This window comes from Miniopterus schreibersii (assembly GCF_964146895.1).
Source record: "Miniopterus schreibersii genome assembly, chromosome: 8".
Lineage (NCBI taxonomy): Eukaryota > Metazoa > Chordata > Mammalia > Chiroptera > Miniopteridae > Miniopterus > Miniopterus schreibersii.
In genome coordinates, this window is record NC_138109.1 from 32,346,275 (window position 1) to 32,365,732 (window position 19,458).

At 39.6% G+C, this 19,458-nt stretch overlaps 1 pseudogene across 1 annotated transcript; it reads right to left on the bottom strand.

Annotated features, from left to right (window-relative positions):
- Positions 1–6,785: 6,785 nt before the first annotated feature.
- LOC308560826 (solute carrier family 25 member 3 pseudogene) lies at positions 6,786–9,148 on the bottom strand (annotated as a pseudogene). The gene has a single exon. The product of its transcript is annotated as a solute carrier family 25 member 3 pseudogene (transcript).
- Between the last annotated feature and the right edge of the window lie 10,310 nt (positions 9,149–19,458).

Here is a 19,458-nt window from a genome sequence, read left to right on the forward strand (position 1 = left end):
CTCATGCTCCCCCCCCCCCAAAAAAGATGATTTTAATATCAAATGTATTCCTTTCACTCACTAAGACATACGTTAATTAGGAAGAAAACGTTTTCAAACGTATAAACGTCAATCTGTTAATAAGCACAAATCTTCACAGAAAAGTAGGAAGTATATGGAGGCTAGCAGCCTAACCTTAGAAGCCATCTGTGACTTTCAAACAGGCATTTTTACTAACTGGAGGTGGCACACTGTTGTGAAATGCTAAATTAAATACCACTAAACATTATTATGGCTTCAAAAAGTAGATATAGGCTTCAGTAAGCACACTTTTATCACAAGAACACACAATCTAAAGCCAAAATAGTTAAGTTTAATGTGCCAAAAATATGCTCAGCCCATACATTGTTAGGAAAAGAAATCTAAAATTTGCTGCTAATTCATTTGATGGCAGCCAACATCTCCTATCTTCCTTGGCAAGAGGGCCATTTTTCTATGCTGTATTTTGCACACAGAAATCTGCATGGAGTGATTTGCATACCAAAAACATGTTTGTAAAAGAAACGTTTTCATAGAAGTCAGGGAGGGATGGGGTTGCCACTGTTGGCTTCTATACACACAACATCCCCAGGCTACTTGCTTTTCATTGCCTATGTGCTGCATTTCCCACAAAGGGCTATGTACTTTATGATGCATTAAAAATTAAAGCAAATATATCTTGTATATATCCAAGAACAACCATAACAACAATATCAACACAGGCTAAATCTTTCCATGTTAACAGCCTTCAACTTTTTACTAAGGGGCTGGTACTGTGTTATAATATATTGAGCTTTTGTTTTACATTATGTGTTTTATATAACTTATTGCTAATTATCATAACCAGTCTTCAAGGTAGGTGCTGTGGCTCCCCATTTTACACATGAGGAAACTGAATCTTGGGGAGGTAAGGTAACTTGCCAAAGCCATGCAAGCCAGCACTGGTGAAGCCTGATTTGGAAGCCAGGTCTGATTGCTCAGTCCTTTCTTGCACCCCTCTTCCCCACCCCCACCCCCCACCCTACTGCCTCTCTTTTTACTCAGTTTTGCCAAATACCATTGTTTCATAACCAAGGGTAGAGTCTACTAGTCTGGGGATGGGGGTGGGGAGCCATGCTGGGAGAGGTGTACCACTTGGTTTCCTGGCATTATTTTTCTGACCAGAGCTTGGAAGCAGCCAGTCCCAAGGCTCAGTGACGGTGCCCAATAAACTAGCTCAGTGACAGACATGGGGTAAATGGGCAATGGCCTATGATTCAGAGGGTGTCAGGGGGAGAGACGGATTGGTCGCTGCACAAAGAAGGTACATGGTAGTTGAGATGCAACGGAACCCTCCCACTCGGTGCCCATGTGCTATCACCAATTCAGTGCCAGCCCAGCTGTATTCTTGGAAACACAGAATGGTTTTGTGTGTGCTTAATTATAATGCTACTTACAGAGAATTTATCAGCAGCAAATCAGATGCTTGATGCATTTCTTAAGGAAAAAAGTTGGTAGTGGCTCTTTGAAATTTGTTCATCTGATGAATCCTTTGGATTATTCCAGTGTATTGCATTTGAAAGAAATCAGCCATTTCTGGAAAGTCAATGGGGAGAAAAGTGCACAATGAAAAGGCTGAAGATGACTGTAAAAAAAGGATCAGAAACATTTGCTTTCTTTTAAGATGTTTGTCTCTGGGTGTTTTCTTCTCAGCTATTTTCTCTTTTTCAGGGCATGATAGCAACATTTTTAACTAATCATTTCTCATTACCTATGTATCACCATTGTCCAGAGATTCCTGGCTTTAATACTTTATTATGTATTTGTCTCTGTTAGAAAGCAGTTTTCCTGACACTTTTAGTAATAAATCCCTTTTGATATGATCTATAGCAGCTCTGCCTCATAGTAAGTTCTAAGCTAAAGCAAACTGTTCTGGAGGCAGACAGGTCTGGTTTAAATCCTGGTCTCATCACTACAGTTTTACCTTCTTAATCTCTCTGACCCTCAGTTTTCTCACCTGTAAAATAAGAATAAAAGGGCAGGCCCTGATTGCCTGCCCAACAGCCATGTCCCTTTTCTTCCCTGCTAACAGCAACAGCAACAACAAATCCTGATTTTGTTCAGGTCAGGATGTACCTAATCCCAGCAAATGCTACACTGATCTAAATTCTCCATACCTGTTGTCAGTGATTGGCTTACAGGGTCTACAGGAAACTATGGGACCTACCTCTGGACAAATGGGAAATCTTCCAGAAGCTTCTGAGAAAGATTTTCCTCTCTAATAAAGCACATGAAGAGAAAGCCTGTCTTCCTTTGCCCTGCACAAACTCCCTGATCTGGATGCTGTGGTTGGAACATGACGTTTGGTGTTACAGCAGCCATCTCTTGAACATGAGAGGAATCAACACTGACACACTAAAAATGGCAGAGCAGAAGGACTGAAAGGGCCTAGGTTTTTGGGTACAACACTGATCTATTAACAACTTTGGTCCACTATCTCCAGATTTCCTGTTAGCAATAAATAAATGTCTTTTTGGTTTAACCTGTTGTGCATTGGGTTTTGTGTTGGCTGCAGCCCCCCCTCCAAAAAAAAAAATCCTTATACAAATACCAACCTCACAAGATGGTTGTAAATAAATGATACGTTGTTTGTAAAATACTCAGCACAATACCTGGCACAGTAAATGGTTATTAGAAATATTAGTAACATTTACAGAAATAGGTAATGATCTAAAAGATCAAATGTTTCAAAACACAACAGAAAACTAAGATGAATGGCACTGACTCAACACAGCGATAAAGCTTTATATTCTTGGTAAGGATGGGGAGAGACACTGAGGTAAAAGACAATGATTACAGCAATGAATCCTCATATCTGGGAATAAGACATAACTACAGCTAGAATACAAATGCTATTGGGAGATGAAAGGACTGTGGTTCTTTGCCAGGTTTCCATCCACCCTCTTACAAACGGACAATCACCCTGTCAGCAGCTCCAATTCATGTCTGAAGACTAACAATTATGTGTATGTGAATTACCAGCCTTGCAGAGGGGCAGAGTTCTTTCAACCCACATCATGTCTTTCTAGAATAACAAAATTTACTACTATTTTCTAAAAACATGGTTTATTTCTTTATGGCAGGAAAGATAGATACACTGATGTACACTAAAAATACTCATTGAGGAATATAATTTTCTTAGATATAGCCTACCATTTTGGAGCAGCGTGGTAAACTCACAGGACTACGTATAATTTACAGATGAAATCACTAATTTTTGAAACAGCCTTCTACAACACAAAGTAGGAATACAACAAGATGAGTGAAAGATCTAGCATGATAGATGTAATATCATCCAGTAGATAATAAATAATCTTAAAGTAAACCAGATTTTTTCTTCACTTTATATTTCAGCAAAGATGCAAATGACAAGATTTCCAACTAACACTGAAGATTAAACACACACATACTCACGTCCGTATCCACTAGGGTCACTGTACACCCATCCAAAAGCCCTGCACCTTCCACAGCCATGGCACCATACAGCAAGCATTGATTTTCATGACTGATGGCTATGTGGCTAAGTCCCCGAATTATTAATCATATTCAGCATATTGTAAAAGACAAGTAATCAGACAGATAAAAATTCATCAAGAACTGAAAACAAAAGGGGATTTCTGGTTACCCTGCAGTTAAGATTAAGTAAAACCACCAATTCCTGAACATTTTGGTTAACAGATTTTTCTTGTATGCTCTACACACCACATACTCGCTTTTTTCAAAATCTATGTTTCCTTTTCTTTACAATAAAGGGCAAAATTGTTGGTAGCTCAACTTCTCACATTGTGAAATGATTCTCCCAAATTTAGACATCTCTGCATCTCTGAAGATTAAGATCGCTTTCATTCCTTAAAGGCAATTTCCAGACTTTACAACTTGGTAGATTTTTCTTACTCGTTGGTATGAAATTTAACACGACGATGTCAGAGCCAGGAGTTTACTTTTGCAGAGGTAGTCTTAACTTGAACTGAATGAACTGCAAAGCCTAGAGCGATCCCCTTCCTGTTTACCTTTCTCTCTTCATTTCATACCATCCTCTCTGCAGCTGAGTGGCTCCAGCCAAATGGAACTTCTCTCAGTTCCATGAAACCATCAGGCTTGGTCTTTCTTCAGGGCAGGTGCACACACTGTGTCCACTGCCACGTGCATTCTCTAGGCCAGTCTAACTTCTGCTTATCCTTCAGGTCTCATCTCAGACATCGCTTGGATGTACAATCTTAAACACCCTGTACTTCTTTGCAGCACTTCGCATAACTGTAATTTATTTTTCCTACTAGTCTGTGAGTCCCACAAGGGCAGAGCCATGTACAGTTGACTCTTGAACAACATGGGTTTGGACGACGTGGATCCACTCATACACGTATTTTTATTCAATAAGTACTGCAAATGTATTTTCTCTTCCTTATGGTTTTCTTAATAACATTTTCCTCTCTCTAGCTTACTTTATTATAAGAATACAGTATATAATACACATAACATTCAACATGTGTGTTAATTGACAGTTTATATTATCAGTAAGGCTTCCGGTCAACAGTAGGCTGTTAAGCTTTGAGGTAGTCAAAAGTTATACATGAATTTTTTGACTGCATGGGAGGTGGGCACACCTAACCTCCATGTTGTTCGAGGGTCAACTGTATTATGCTCACTACAAAAACCCTTCTGCATAGCACAGTGCTTGGCACATGGTAGATGTTGATCTATAGCGTTAATAGGTGGACATGGGCAGAATTACCGATTGCCTCTAAAATTTTAGATACTCTTATCACTAAAGGTCTCAAAATATGGTAACCAAAATGGACACGCACACACACAAACCTGAATTTTAATTACATTGTTAGTACCTTCCCTACTCACCCACCCACCCACCCAAATAGTAGCATTCAGGTAAACAAAATAAGGCCTTGTAAATAATAATGAAACTGAAATTTCCTTTCAAACAGTTCTTTGCTCATGATTTAAAAAAAGCATTGATCTTTAAGACCACATAAAACAAGCATACTATAATTGAATGGCTGCCCATAAAAATGTGATCATCTGACTTCTATGATTATTCTTGCCTTTGACAGGCTCAAAAGAAATACTTCCTAAGGACACCCTTGTATAGCAAAAAAAAAAAATACTCGTAACATTAATCCTTGATTGTTTTCTGTCTTTATCGGTGTGGTACTAACATGTAAGTATGGCCTTTGTTTTTCAAGATTTTACCTACTCTCTCTATTCACTTCTCAAAGGACAGATCAATGGATGAGATTACAGTGCCCTATCATAAAATTAATTTCATTTTGTAAAGGAGCTTGAAAAAGCTACTTTAATCAGCATCTGGGGGAATAAATAACCTAAGCCAGCTTTTTTAGCCATAGGAACTAAAGATTAGGAAAAAAAAGAAAATGTGATAGAATAAATCCTCTTGTTAAAATGGCAGTACCACAATTTTAAAAAAATTTAAAAAGCACAGTTTTTATGATCATCAGTTCCTTTAAGTTAGGACTGAGACACTGACCTGGTGTGGAAAATAATTTAAATATTAAATTAAATGTATTTAAGTATTTTGCAGTTTGATTACTTCTAAGTAATTATGACATAGGTTTTTCACAATTGAGACATACAGTACAAATTTTCCATTAGTGAAAGGTTAGGAAAGTTTATAGTATATACAAATAGAAAAATAAAAAAAAAGTAATTTGGAGGTACTATAAAAAGCAATTTATGAAAAGGATAGTCATTGGTTAAAAAGTTGGACTAGAGTAATAAAAATGCGAACCCTTATTCAGACTCTATCACTTATCTGACTTTGAGCAAGTTACCTAGCCTCTGAGTATATAAAATGGACCACTACAATGATTGAGATTATGAGAAAATGAGTATGTCTGACAATACAAGATGTATGCTATGGCTTTTCTAATTCTAATAGAAATGCATGATTTCACAGAGTGGTTATTATAAACAAGGTAAAGCACTGAATAAATATTTAAATTGCCCCAAAGGAATAACTTAGGAAAAAATTCCTAGTGATTCTGAGCTCACATTTTCTTTATTTAAATTACCTTTTATTCTTGTTAGTTGTCCTGGTCCCTATTTATTCAAACATTTGTAAACTACCACAAACAAAAAATGGTGAAAAGATATCTGGTGACTAAACATGAAAACTGTTGACACAAATTAAGCAAGCCCATTTTCTTGACCATGTCCATGACCGTCAGAATCATGGCAAACAGTTCTCCTTAGATTATACTTCCCTATACACAGAAATTATCTGGTATTGTTAACAGAACAATCATGAAATACCCACACACCAGAACAAGTGGTCTCTTACTACTTTGAAACCCCATAGATTTTGCAGTAATCCCCTAAATTATATTACTGAGAGAAAATACTTTAGTTAATAAATTGTTGACCAAAGAAACTTCCTACAGCTTACAAGACTACACTAGATGGAAATATATTTGTTTTAAAGTCTTGCAAAACTGAACCTGCACAATTTAGTTCCTTGAAATGTTTATCATTCTTCTTCATTGAAAACTATTATTTTCAATAAACCTGAACACTAACCACTTATGAAAAGGTAATGTGTCTTAACAACTGCTAATTACCTTTCCCCTGCATCTTCCCCCAAAATAAAGAAAATAGAAGCACTAAATATAAATTTAATTCCACCTCATTCACAAGTTATTTTCTCCAAGCTCTTTATTATCCAACCATGACAGTTCAAACATACTTACTTAAATCTAGACACTTTTTAACTTCTGTTAACCATTAAGCAACTTATCACATAGTTGGAACACTAACATATTCTAAGTTTGTAGTCTTTAACACATATTGTTAAGGCAATCATGTAACATTTTGGTAAATTATATCAAATGTAATGTTTATTTCTTATTCACATTTTACAAACATCTCTAATTCACAGAATTTCACTTGTTTTATAATTTTCCCAGAGATGTGAAGGTTACAGAAAACTGAACATGTGCCTTATGAACCTCAATCACTACAAAGATCACGGAAATATCTACCAAATTAAATGAATGGCATTTGTTACATTAAAAGTGAGATTTTTTCCTTCCCAAGTCACCAAAACCATTCTTTAATATGCAATAAAAAATAGTTGGAATTTGTAGGGTTTTGTGTGTGTGTTAATGTTAGGGTGGTATGATCTTCTTTGGATGTATGGCTGTTGAAAGCTGAATTATACAGAAGAAATAATAGAGAACAGAGGCTTTTCTTTACATATTTATTCCCATTTTGGTTTTCACATTGATCCAATTGTAGCACTTCCTGGAGAGAGCTTTGTCCTAACTAGCAACATCAGGAAGAGAACTGGACAAAGCAAAATGAAAAAATGCTGATCGTCTCATGTCATGTCTCTGAAAACAATGAATACATTCTAAGCTATCAAGCACTCTAAGCCACAATTTAACCTTTAATAATTTTTACCTGTAACTGACATGAACAGGAAATATAGAATGAACCCTGTATCTACTCAATAGGTGCACGGTTTCTATTGAGATGAATACCATGTAGCAGAATTTTACTTTGTTCCCTCTCCTGCATAGTTGTGCTGACCTTAAAACCTCATCAGCAGGCTATTCAGCAGTGATGCTTGGACAATCTCCATGGAATGGTGAATCAAAGGAGATACAATGTAGAGACATGAAATTACCTAACATTAATTCCTGTTAAGAGATCCCCCCCCCATAATTGTTGAAAAACAATATATTGAGTTAAAGCAACCATGCCCGCTCTTGAAAGATAATGGTTCAAACCCCCAAATCAAACGGTTGCAATCCCCTTGGATTGTCGAAAAGGAATCATTTAAAGAGAACTAGGACTGCATAGTAAATCCCTCTCCAAAAACATTAACGTTTTACACACTAATAATGTCTGAAAGCAGTCCTCCCACTGGATCGAAATACGGGCCAATGGTGGGGCTGTAACACTTGGCAATATCCACACCTATTTCTGCTTCCCGTGGGATTCTGGCGCTTGAGCGACCGGAGGGCGAGGCAGCTTGAAATAGACCTTGACAGAGTCGTAGATGAACCACTGCAGCGCTGTCAGGGTGCCAATCATGATGATGCGGGCGGACAGGCCCTTCCACATGCCCCCAAACCCCAGCTTGCGGAGAACTCCAAAGGCTGTGCTGCCTTTCTCTTTGTTCAAAACGGAAACTACGGAATCGGCCGGGTGGGACACGACGGCGCAGAAGACGCCAGCGACGTAGCCGGCCACGAAGGTCACGGCGAGCTGCTCGGCTTTGGTGCACTGGCTCTGGGGCTTGGGCACGACGTACTTGTAGAGGGCCTCCACGGTGCGCTCGAAGCAGGCGAACTTCATCATGGTGTAGGGGATCTGCCTCATCCAGAGCGGCGCCACGCCTTTGTAGAAGGCCCAGAGGCCCTCCTCGCCATACATCCTGGGGGCTGCAGCCCGCAGCGTGCGGGCGTAGCCCGGCTGTGTCTGGATGCGGACCTTCACGGCCTCCATGGGCGCCAGGGCCATGTCGGCGAAGAACTCAGCGCTGGCCGAGGCGGCCAGGTACAGGCTGGTTCTCCACTCGTAGGCCTTCTCCGGGCCCAGGAGCTCCGCGTAGCGGATCTTGAAGACCTCATAGAGGCCGAATTTGAAGAAGCCCTGCATGGAGTAGCCAAAGAAGGTCGGGGCCCAGCCTCGGGCCAGGCCGCGCAGCCCGTCGTCCCGCACCGTTACACCAAAGCCGCTCAGGATACCTTTGTACTTGCCGGGGTCCACCTGCATGCGGCACTTGACCAGGTCCAGGGGCACGATGGCCGTGTGCGTCAGGCCGCAGCTCAACATCCCGCCCAGGCCGCACAGCAGCAGGTATCTGGTAGAGCCGTATTCGTAGCTTTGTTCCTCCCAGGCCGCCGCAGTCCCCTTGCTTCCGCGCGTGCTTCTTGCCGGCAAGTCTCGGCTACAGTCATCGTCGCAGTCACACATGGCCACTCTCCGTCTCGCCACACAAGTCCCTTAGCCTGGGCTCTTTCCTCCCTCAGCGGCCGCGGCACAGGTGCGCGTACGTAGTGAGCTTCCCCCACGCGCCCGCCAAACCAACGGTCAGGGAGAGCCCGCTACCCAGCCTGCACCCACGGGTTTACTGCCAACGCTTCAACGGCGCAGGCGCAGCGCGTACCGGCAGGGTTGTGAAGGCCGAAGCCCCCTCGCGAGAGTTTAAGTAGGAGAACTGCCCTGCCCTTCGCCCCCGGGACTGCACTGCGCCCCTCCCTCACCCTTTCCGGCGCAGGAGCTTCCGGTAACGGCTGGAACCCCGCCCCTCAGCCCCTCTCGCTAACGGCCCGCGGTACCTGGGTCTTCCTCGGGCCGGCGTAAGGCTTCCCGTGCCCAGGTGGCCACTCTGTTACTTAGTCCTCCATGAAGATGCTAAAAAAGTAGACTAACAGGTACAAACACGAGTAAACGCAGGAATAGGCGAGTAAATAGATGAGGAGGTTGTCGAGAGGGCGGAGGGTCGCCATGCGCCGCTGCCTTCCTGAGAGGCCTTTCTGGGGCCCTCACCCAGCTGTGCCCACTTCAAGCAATGGCCATCTCCATGGCAACAGTATTCTATTGGGGGAACCGGCGGAGAGAACTAAGAACCTGGCGCTGGAGGCCCTGCCTTGAGGCTTCAGGCCTTACATAATACTCTCATCTGGCAGGTGGGGGTGGCCTTTTCCTCGCCCCAGCACTCATGCTTCATTCCTGTTTTCCCTCCAAGAGCTTAGTGAGGGCTTAAGAAGCATGCAGGTAAACTGAGGGTGGAGGGGGTGGGGATTATTTTCATTCCTTAGGTATTTTTTCATTGACTACTGAGTCCCTGCCATGATTTTCGATATTATGAAATAAGTCAGAAATCCTCTCTTCTCCAGAGGGGGCCTGCCGTCTCACTGGCCCGGAAAGGGAGAACCGAGTGGCTCCAAGTGCACATCGGTGGCCCGCGCTCAGTTGTCACCCACCGTGGGCTGGACTGTGCAGAGCTGGGGGATTAGGAAAGAGCTAGACATACTGCTACTTACTTCCGAACAATGAGGTTTTTTAAAAATAGGTATTGTGTGCTCAGTATTGTAACAAGAGTTTGAATAAAGTTCTGGATAAACAATGAGGGGGCAACCGATTCTGCCTGATGAGGTTAGGAAGACTTCCCGGAGGAGAGGACAGCATGGCTAAGCCTTGAAGGATGCAGAGACATCTGCCCTGTACATAAGAACAGGAAGGTAATTCCAGATAGGGGTAACCCTGAGTGCACGACCTGTGGAGGAGAGTGAGGAATTCGACAGCGCGGAAACCAGCAAGGGTGGCGTCTGGAAAAAAAAAGAATTGGGTCAAATTAGGAAAAGCCTTACTGCCTTGTTCAGGACTTTGACTTTTACTCTGTAGGGAGGCCAGTGATTTTCAGAAGTGTGTCCCATCAGAATTACCTGGGACGCTTTATTTAAAATCCTAGATTATATCCCAAACCCTCTGAATAAGAATCTCCTGAGGGTAGGGATATACAATTTTAATAAGCTCGCTTAGGTGTATCCTTCATTAAACTTCACTAAAGTTTGAAAACCACGGTATGTGGATGACAGGAGGTCAAGAATTTAAGTTTCTCTGATCAAGAATTCAGTAATTAAATACCGAACTAGTTATATATACAACTCCGAAAACTCATCAAGCTGTACACTGAGGATTAGTGCACATTATGTGTATTTTACCATAATTTTTAAACATGGCTGGTATAAAATTCTAGCCACAAACTAGGGACGATGGCCAGAGCAGAGGCAGATACAAACTGTCTCAACAAATTTTATTGAACTCATCTCCTTAATGTAGTCTCATACAAGTGTTAAATTAATTAAATGAGCAGGGCATTCGATTGAGGTGGTTCTGATGCCCTAGTAGGCTACATAAGAGAACCAAAACCTACGTCTGTAAACTCCTCAAGGTTAAGAAATTGAAACCTAAGGACAGCCAACGAAGGCAGCCAGCTGCAAGCAGCCAGTGAGGCTTCCCCAAATAAGGCAACCACTGAAGCTATAGCCAGTCACATAATTTCCTTGCTTTCCTTCGGCATCTTCTCTGTCCCCAGCTCCTGTCAGTGGAGCACTTCTAACTATTTCCCATTTGGTGCTACTTGATTGGATTAGATTTTTGTTCAAATAAACTTAAAATTTTTTTAAATATGTTTCAGTTTATCTTTTAACACCAGGAAGTTCAGTATTAAAGAAAAGACACTCTCCTTGAGTTATAAGGGAACAATTAGAGGGCAAAAAATTTAGTACAATAGTTTGTGGTGCTACAAAACTCAACTCTACCCAACAAAATCTCATTTCTTAGTATTTAATTTGGGGCAAGGGGAAGGAAAGGGGGACAGAAAGGAGTGATTAGAAAAAAGGTCTAAAAAGGCTCCTGGGGAAGGAGGGCCAATAATGACTAAAAGGTTGAGAAACACTGCACTACAGCGTCCTCTTGGAGATTCACAGGGCACATGAACATATTAAAGAGAAGTTCCATAGTTAGGGTTTCCTAATTTTACTGGATCTTAAACCCCCTTTTTTATATGATACCTATTCACATTTTACAGACATAATCTTCCATGGAGCATATTTTGGGAAATGCTCAACTCTATCAAAAATAGAGTTTACAGAAAACAAGGAGCAGGACTATAGTAATAATAGCAGCTACCATTTACTTAGGCCTCTATTTCCTAAAGGTACAACTTGTACGGTTTGCTGGCATATAATACAGATCACTGGCTATTTTATGAAAACAGAGGTCAAATCACTTTATCTCATTTGTATGAGATACTTGTTCTGTGCCATTAAAATATTGTGAAATAAAATGTAGAAGTTGAAGAAAACAACCTAGGAATCTTTAGGATCAAAATTTCCTCGGACAATTCCTAGTTCAGTAACCTGACTGCAATACAGCCATACGATCTGTAAAAACTGAAAATAGCCTAGAAGAATGTTTTGCCATTACAGTGAACACATCCACCACTATGAAGTTTATTTCCTTGGCACTTATGTAATACAGGGCAACATTTATGTTTTGAAATCATTATTTCACTTTTGCTGTGTTCTTCCTACTAATTTGAGTTAAAAAGTAGAACCTTTCCACAGGGCCACATGGAGACTTTTATGTTCTCTTCTTTGTTATACTTGAAGAGAGTTAAAATATATTCATCCATTCTTTCAACAGATTTTTATTAAGTTCCTATTATGTGCCAGGCACATTTTGAATAAATATACCAAGGCAGAGCTAATAATATTCCATATTGTCCCCAAACAGAATTTTCATAAGCTCTAAAACAGAATCATAGAGTGCTCAGATAAAACAAGAGCAAATACTTCTTGAGTACATACTGTTTGCCAGGTGATTTAAACAACCATACACAACAGATATTCTTTCCATTTTATAGATATGACGTGGCAGACAGTGTTGTTGTCGCCCAAAAGCCAATTCCCTATTCCTCTTTGCTAACAGAACCTCTGCCTGTTCAAGTATCTGGCAGACATTTTTTATCTCTATATCATATTTACTCGCTTCCTTCTCATCACATTTTAATTTACATGTAGGGTATTTGATTAATGGGCCATAAATACTTAGGCCCATTAATGGTGTCTCCACTCCCATTACACAAATATATATATGCAAGATGTCCTTATTCCTGTCCATGTATCTGCGCGTGTCCTTCCACTTTCCTCTGCCATTTCAAATTGTCTTTCAGAATCAGGGGCAAATCATGTATGCCAGAAAACTTTCCTTTATTAACCCACCTCTCTTGTGTTTTTCTGATAATTACAGTATTTAAGTAGTATGCCTGACATTCATTTGTATTTAACCTAGACTGGTAAATTGCCATTTAAAAAAAACAGTATAGGAAGTACTTCAGACAAACCTGTAAAAGCATTGCTTACTTTGTTTATGTTTCATCTCATTGTTCAGTGTTCTGTCTAGTCTCAGTGAGTACTGGCCAACTCATCAGTGAGAGTGAATTGGAGTAGTTACCTGAATTATTCTCTGAGCTTAAGCAGGAAACTTCATCTCCCATCATGAATCTCTATACCCATCATAAGAGTTTGGAGGATATAGTTTTTGGTATGTTATTTTATTTTGAAAAGCAAATGAAGAACATTAAGATTATTAAATATAAGTTATTAGGAACTTAATGGGAAGGGGAACTCAATGTTTATTGAGCACTACTATGTGTCATACACTATGATATAGTGGAAAAAGTCATAGCTTTGGGCAGAAATAAATTCTGAGTTCACTTTTTTTTTTTTTTCCTAACTGTGTGACCTCAGACAAATTATTTAGCTCTTTCTGAGCTTCATTTATTTCATTTAAAAATCTGTAATTAGGGTTAATTATAACCTTTTAGGGATATTATAAGAAGAGATAATGTGCACACAATACCTAGCCCTGTGCCCTGTGTACATAAATGAATATTCTATAAATGTCGATTATGTTACCTCCCTTTTCTGGCCTTCCTTAATCCTCATAGAACTCATATTTCTGTGATGCCACAGTCTCTGCTCTTTCCCTCCAGTTAATGAAATTCCAACTGACTTTGATGACTTAGGACAGGAACTGAAGAAGTCATAACTGGCAGAATTGTAAACTTCTTTGACAATGCCCCAGATGTGTCATGGTATAAAACAAGTAGGAGAGAGATTGCTCACCTGTGGCACAGAGAAGAACAGGACAGACAACTGGACAACCTTCTTCCCTCCCCCCCCAAAATAACCCTTCCAGCCTGGTTCCTTATTCAGTTGAATTCCAGCTAGGGTGACCAGCTCAACAAGGCTTGCCTCGGACTCTCCCAGCTATCACACTGAAAGTCCAGTGTCGCTGAACCCTCTCAATCCCAGGCAAATCAGAATGTTTGGTCACTATACTTTTAGGAATCTGAACTGTGCCCACACACTTGTCACTGCCAACATACCACAGTATAAGAATCACTGGCTTTGGAGCTAGGCATACCTGGGTCCAAATCCTGGCTTATTCCACATCTAGCTATGACTCTTGTAAAGGTTATTTAACTTTCTTGAACCTCAGTTTCTTCATCTATAAACTTTATCCTAGTCTTTCCTGAATTTGTAATGAAATTCATATTATTATTAAATTAAATTATAGCACAGTACTTGCAATGTTGTAGCCCTCAATGAATGTTAGTTCTTTCCTTCCTGACTTCCTTATACTTAATAGTTTCATCATCGCCTAGGGTACCATACCTCAAAAAATCCCTGAAACTTAGGGAAGGTGACCATCAGGCAGCAGGGGGCACTGTTGCCACTATTCCTTTCTCCAGGCTTCTCCATGCTCCCCTATCCTCACGCCAAAGCAATAAAGCTTTAGTAAACCAATGATCAAAGATGCTAAACTCTAAACCCACACTTGGTTTTAACTTATCTAAATGTGTCCCACATGCCTGCAATAATGTTCAGGGTGTATCAAGACCATTTTAAATCTTGTACATTTAATTTATCATCTTTCTCATTCCAGGAGGTTTATGATGTGCCAGGGGGTCAAATGTTTATCCCTAGAATTATTTAACCCCAATCAACTAATTATTCTGATGAATTGTATACTTTTTTTTTCTTTTTTCTTGACCAGATTGGAAACAATGACAGGCATTCAACTGGGATTTATTTGTAAAACTCTGACAGATTGGGAATTACGGAGTTCCTTAAACTGTCTCCTAAAATAAATATTCCTGGCAAGTTAAAGGGGAAAAAGCAACAATCTCCAAACTCATTAAACTAAGTGTAACCACGTTTAAAGAAAATGTTGTGGTACGTAATGATCCTGCATGATTAGATGAAAACTGTTCATAAGAAATCCTCATGCCTTTTTTGTTTGTTTGTTTAGGGAATTATTTGTGCAAAGTAACATTAGTGCTCCTAGTGGTAATGGTTTACCTGGGGTGGGTTCTGGGGAAGAAGGGCATAAATCAAATAATTTTTTATTAATTTTCTAGAGTTCCTAAAATATTAAATGTCCAAAGGACTACATTTATCAAGCAGTATGTAAATAATCAACCCATGCCCTCTGGTTGGGATCTTAGGAGAATCTGATGGTTTATGTATCACAGGAATGGTGTAACCTTAGTATATGACATCCTTCTTTTATTTCTAGCTTATACATTATTTTACTGGTAATTACCTAATAAGATAAATATGAATATATTCCTATAAAAATAACATCAGTGCATTTGAAGGTTCAAAATGCAAACTGAGTTTTATTAGGTCCTTCTAGCTAACATAATTTAGTAGTTAGATAAATATTTCCATTTCTAAAGCATGAGACAGTGTTGTGATTCCATTAGAAAGGCCCTAAATTGCAGAGTACATTCAAGTTAGTGAAGGTAATCTAACTAACATGAGGAAAGGACCTGGGAAGGTGGTATATTTCCCATGGCAACAGTATAACAGCTTGAATTTGAGCTGCTATTGAAAACCTGGTCTTTGAAAGTCGAAGGAGGACTGTGCAGCCAGGTCTCTAGTTCAGTGCTGTCTAATAGAATACAATGCAAAACATATATGTAATTTAAAATTTTCTGGTAGCCACATTTAAAAACTAAAAAATAAACAAACTAAAAAACACATTAAAAATAGTGTTATTTAACTCAAAATATCCAAAATATCATTACTTCAATATGTAATCTACATAAAGTTATTGAGATACTTCAATTTTTTTCATAACATGTCTTTAAAATCTGATGTGTACTTTATACTTTCAGCACATCTTAATTTGAATTGGCCTCACTTCAAGTGGTCAATAGCCACATGGGGGTAATAGCTATGGTACTGGACAGTTTAGGGCTTAATCTATGGGTGGAGAGCCTGACTCTCCCCAGAAAGACTGTGCACCTTAAGCAAATCTTTTGGTTGGAGGTAGCCTTGGGCAAATCATAGATACCACTTCTTTCTCTTCATTTCCCATTCCTTTTCCCCTTTCTCCTCCTTGATACCATGTACTACATGCTAACCATGTGCCAGATACTGGACACTGTGCCGGGCATTCTAAATGCGTTATCTCATTAATTCCGCAAGAACTAGAGATCTTTATGAAGTAAATGAAATAACTAAATGATGGTAATACAGTGTAGTGGTTAAGAATACAGGCTTGGAGACTATTCATACATGTTTCTGCCACTTCCTAGACACCTTGGGTAAGAAATTTCTTAACTTCTCTAAGTTTCAGTTTTACCATTTGTCAGATGGACACAATAAAAGTACCTCCCTTATAGATGTTGTTCTGTAGTTTAAATGAGACCATGCCTGCAAAGCTGTAAGCATTCATGAAATATTAACTGGAATAAATGTGGGGCACTGGAATTTGCAGTACCATGTACAGATATTTTTACTATTGTTACTACTACTGAGACCCAAAGAAGTTAAGTGATTTAGCCAAGGTAACACAGCCAATAAGTACTGATCAGGCTCTCACCCAGTTTGCCTGTCTCTAGAGCAGTTTTTCTTGCCATCTGTTTATAGTTGTAACATGGACTGAGTTTTTACTGACTCTGTGACATAAAATGAAACGGTCTCTTGAAAGATAAATTCCTGATATCTGCTTGCCATTTTCATAAAAGCAGAATTCAGGGGGGAATTCTGGGCACTCTCTCACTCATTCTCTCTTTTTAATAAATAGGAATTTAATGGTTTCTCTCTTAATAAATAGGAATTTAGTGTTCTAAGAAACTAGATAATGAACATACATAGAAAAAGGGAGATTAAATTTAATTTTCTTTGTTCCTTTGTTCTTTTTGACTCTTAATTTTACTAGGAAATAGTGCCCTGCATATATTGGCATTAAATTTATACATGCTGTGTTAAATTGAATTTGCATTTGAACAAAGAACAGAGATATTAAAGCTATTATTCCCTTTTAATAATGTATTTACAGGACATGTGCCTTGTATCTTTTAAGATAAAAAATTCTTGATATTTACAGAAATTTGATAGTACTATCAAAAGTACACATATTCTAATATATATTTTGTGAACGTTTCTGTGTGTAAAAATACTTTTTTCATCAAATTAGCAAGTAAAAACAAAACCAAACAAATATCAGTACTATTGAGTCTAACTCAGCTAACAATATCACTTTGAGCATGCCCTCTCTGCCCTGATGTTGTACTTTTTATCTGCTCCACATAATTGTTTGTTCCAGTCTTTACCTATATATAACCACTTCAACTGCTTTCTGTTTGATTTCATCTCTTCTTTTCTCTCACTCCTTTGTCTTCCATCACTGCTGCTTTGTGCCTAGCCTCTTTATGATTCCTAGGAGGCTCATATGAATCAGTCAGCAAGGGTTAGGAGGAACAATCCTGTCTACCATTGAACTAGTTCAGGGCTATAATTAACCTTGACTATGTGCCCCACCTGGGCCACCCATCTCCCCAAACCCCCACTCAACTCCATTTTAATAATGCAATACCTATGCAAGTCCTAGTTACTTATTGTTCCACTTTCTGAAAGAAAAACCAAGGGCAGGGAACAGAAGTCTGGATATGTGGATTCTAGTTTGGCTGGCTCTTGCCATGTCATTTTCTCTCCTTAGTCTTAGATAGCAACTCCTATCTTTTTCCCCAAAGATTCCCTCCAAGACCTGGCTACTGCTTAACCTCTACACCTCATCTCTTTCCAGTTTCCTGACCTCACTGTATTATAGCAGGCCTTCGAATATGCTGTTCCCTCTGTCAGAAACACACCTTTCCTGATCCTGTACCTGGCTAATTCCTGCTCAACCTTCAGACCTCAGCTTAGAAATCAGCCCTTCAAGGAAGTCTTCCTTAATTTCTTGATCCAGGTTAGGACTCTCGTAGTATCCTGTTCCCTCCTCTACCCCTGCCATTCCCCTTTCATTTGGAATTATTTACTGTATGGTTTGCCAGCTAGAATGTATGCCTAAAGGTAGGATCCTGTCTTTTTATATACTTCGGTGTCCCTTATGATTAGCACATAGTTGGTATTCAATAAATATCAACTATGGGTGGAGGAAAACAAGTAAGCAGGGTGTCCTACAAACTTTCCCCAGGCTGCTACCACATTCACCCCTTTTTGCCCCAACTGTAATGGAGCATATAATACAACAGACATTTCTATTCACCAAAGTTTTCTTAAGGAGAGCACTGTGTTTGTTTAAAAGAAATATTGAGTTAGCAGATATATGGTTAAGAACATGGAATTTGAGGATAGATTTTCTGGTTTTTAATCATGGTTCTGCCATTTAATGGCTGTAAAACTTTGGGCAAGTTACCTAACTTCTCTAGGCCTCAATTTCTTCATGTATAAAATAAGGGTAAAAATAATAGCACCTGCCTTCGAGGGTTGGTGTGGGGATTAGATGAATTAATACACATAAAGGACTTAAGAATTATTGGCACATATAGACACTTAGTGCTAGCTATTACTATTGCTGTTATAAAAACATCAGGAATAGGGGTGAATTTAAGGAACCAAAGTTTTCCCCCAAATTCTGCTTGTCAGGAAAGTGGTCCTATTCACTCTGGACTTTCTGTTTTATTCAATGTTTGGGAAAAATGGCTGAAGCCAACTTGATTTGCTGTGCCAATTATAACTTTGACATTGGCAGGAGAGGGAGGCAAGATTCATATAATCATTCAACAAATATTAACTGAATGTCTATTTTGTGCTAGACATAAAGGAAAATAAGATAGTCACAGCTGTTACAGAGTTCTCAAAGATTCAGGAAAGAGAAGCTAGAAAGGCTGGGTAAGGGAAAGGAGGAGGAGAGGGAAGACACCAGTGTCTCTCCAATGGGTGTGGCACAGCAGAAGAGGATCTTGAGAAAACAGAAATGCTTAGGCAGGATTTTAAAGCATCGACTATAGGATGTGACGTTCCCCTCCATTCCCTACAAAATCTTCAGTAAACTTCATTGCTCACTCGAGAGAGCCTGAAGAAGGGGAAGATAGCAGATACCTGGGTTATAGCTGCTATTAGCAAAAAACGCCTTCCTTACTGTGTGCTAACAGTAAGGAAACATCACAGTGCATGCAATATTTAATGATTATAAATGATACCCCATGTATTGCATAATACAGGGTTCTTTAAAATGAATATGAATTAAACAGTACCAATAGCAACCATATTAACCAAAGAGAAGAGACATGATTCAAGGTAGGAAACTTGGGACTCTGAGGGAAAAGGGGCCACTACTGAAGCTGGGAGTCAGGCAGACCACAAACCAGACCTTTTATAGTTAATTAGTCAAACTGCTGATTTCCTCAGCAACTATAACTTGTTGTTTTATAAACCATTGCTTAGGATGATGCAAACTTTCTTAAACATAAATTTCCTAAGGTTTAGGTGTGGGGAAGGAAGGAGAATGTTGTGTACTTATTGCTCCCATCCTTTTGACTTCCAGTTTTTC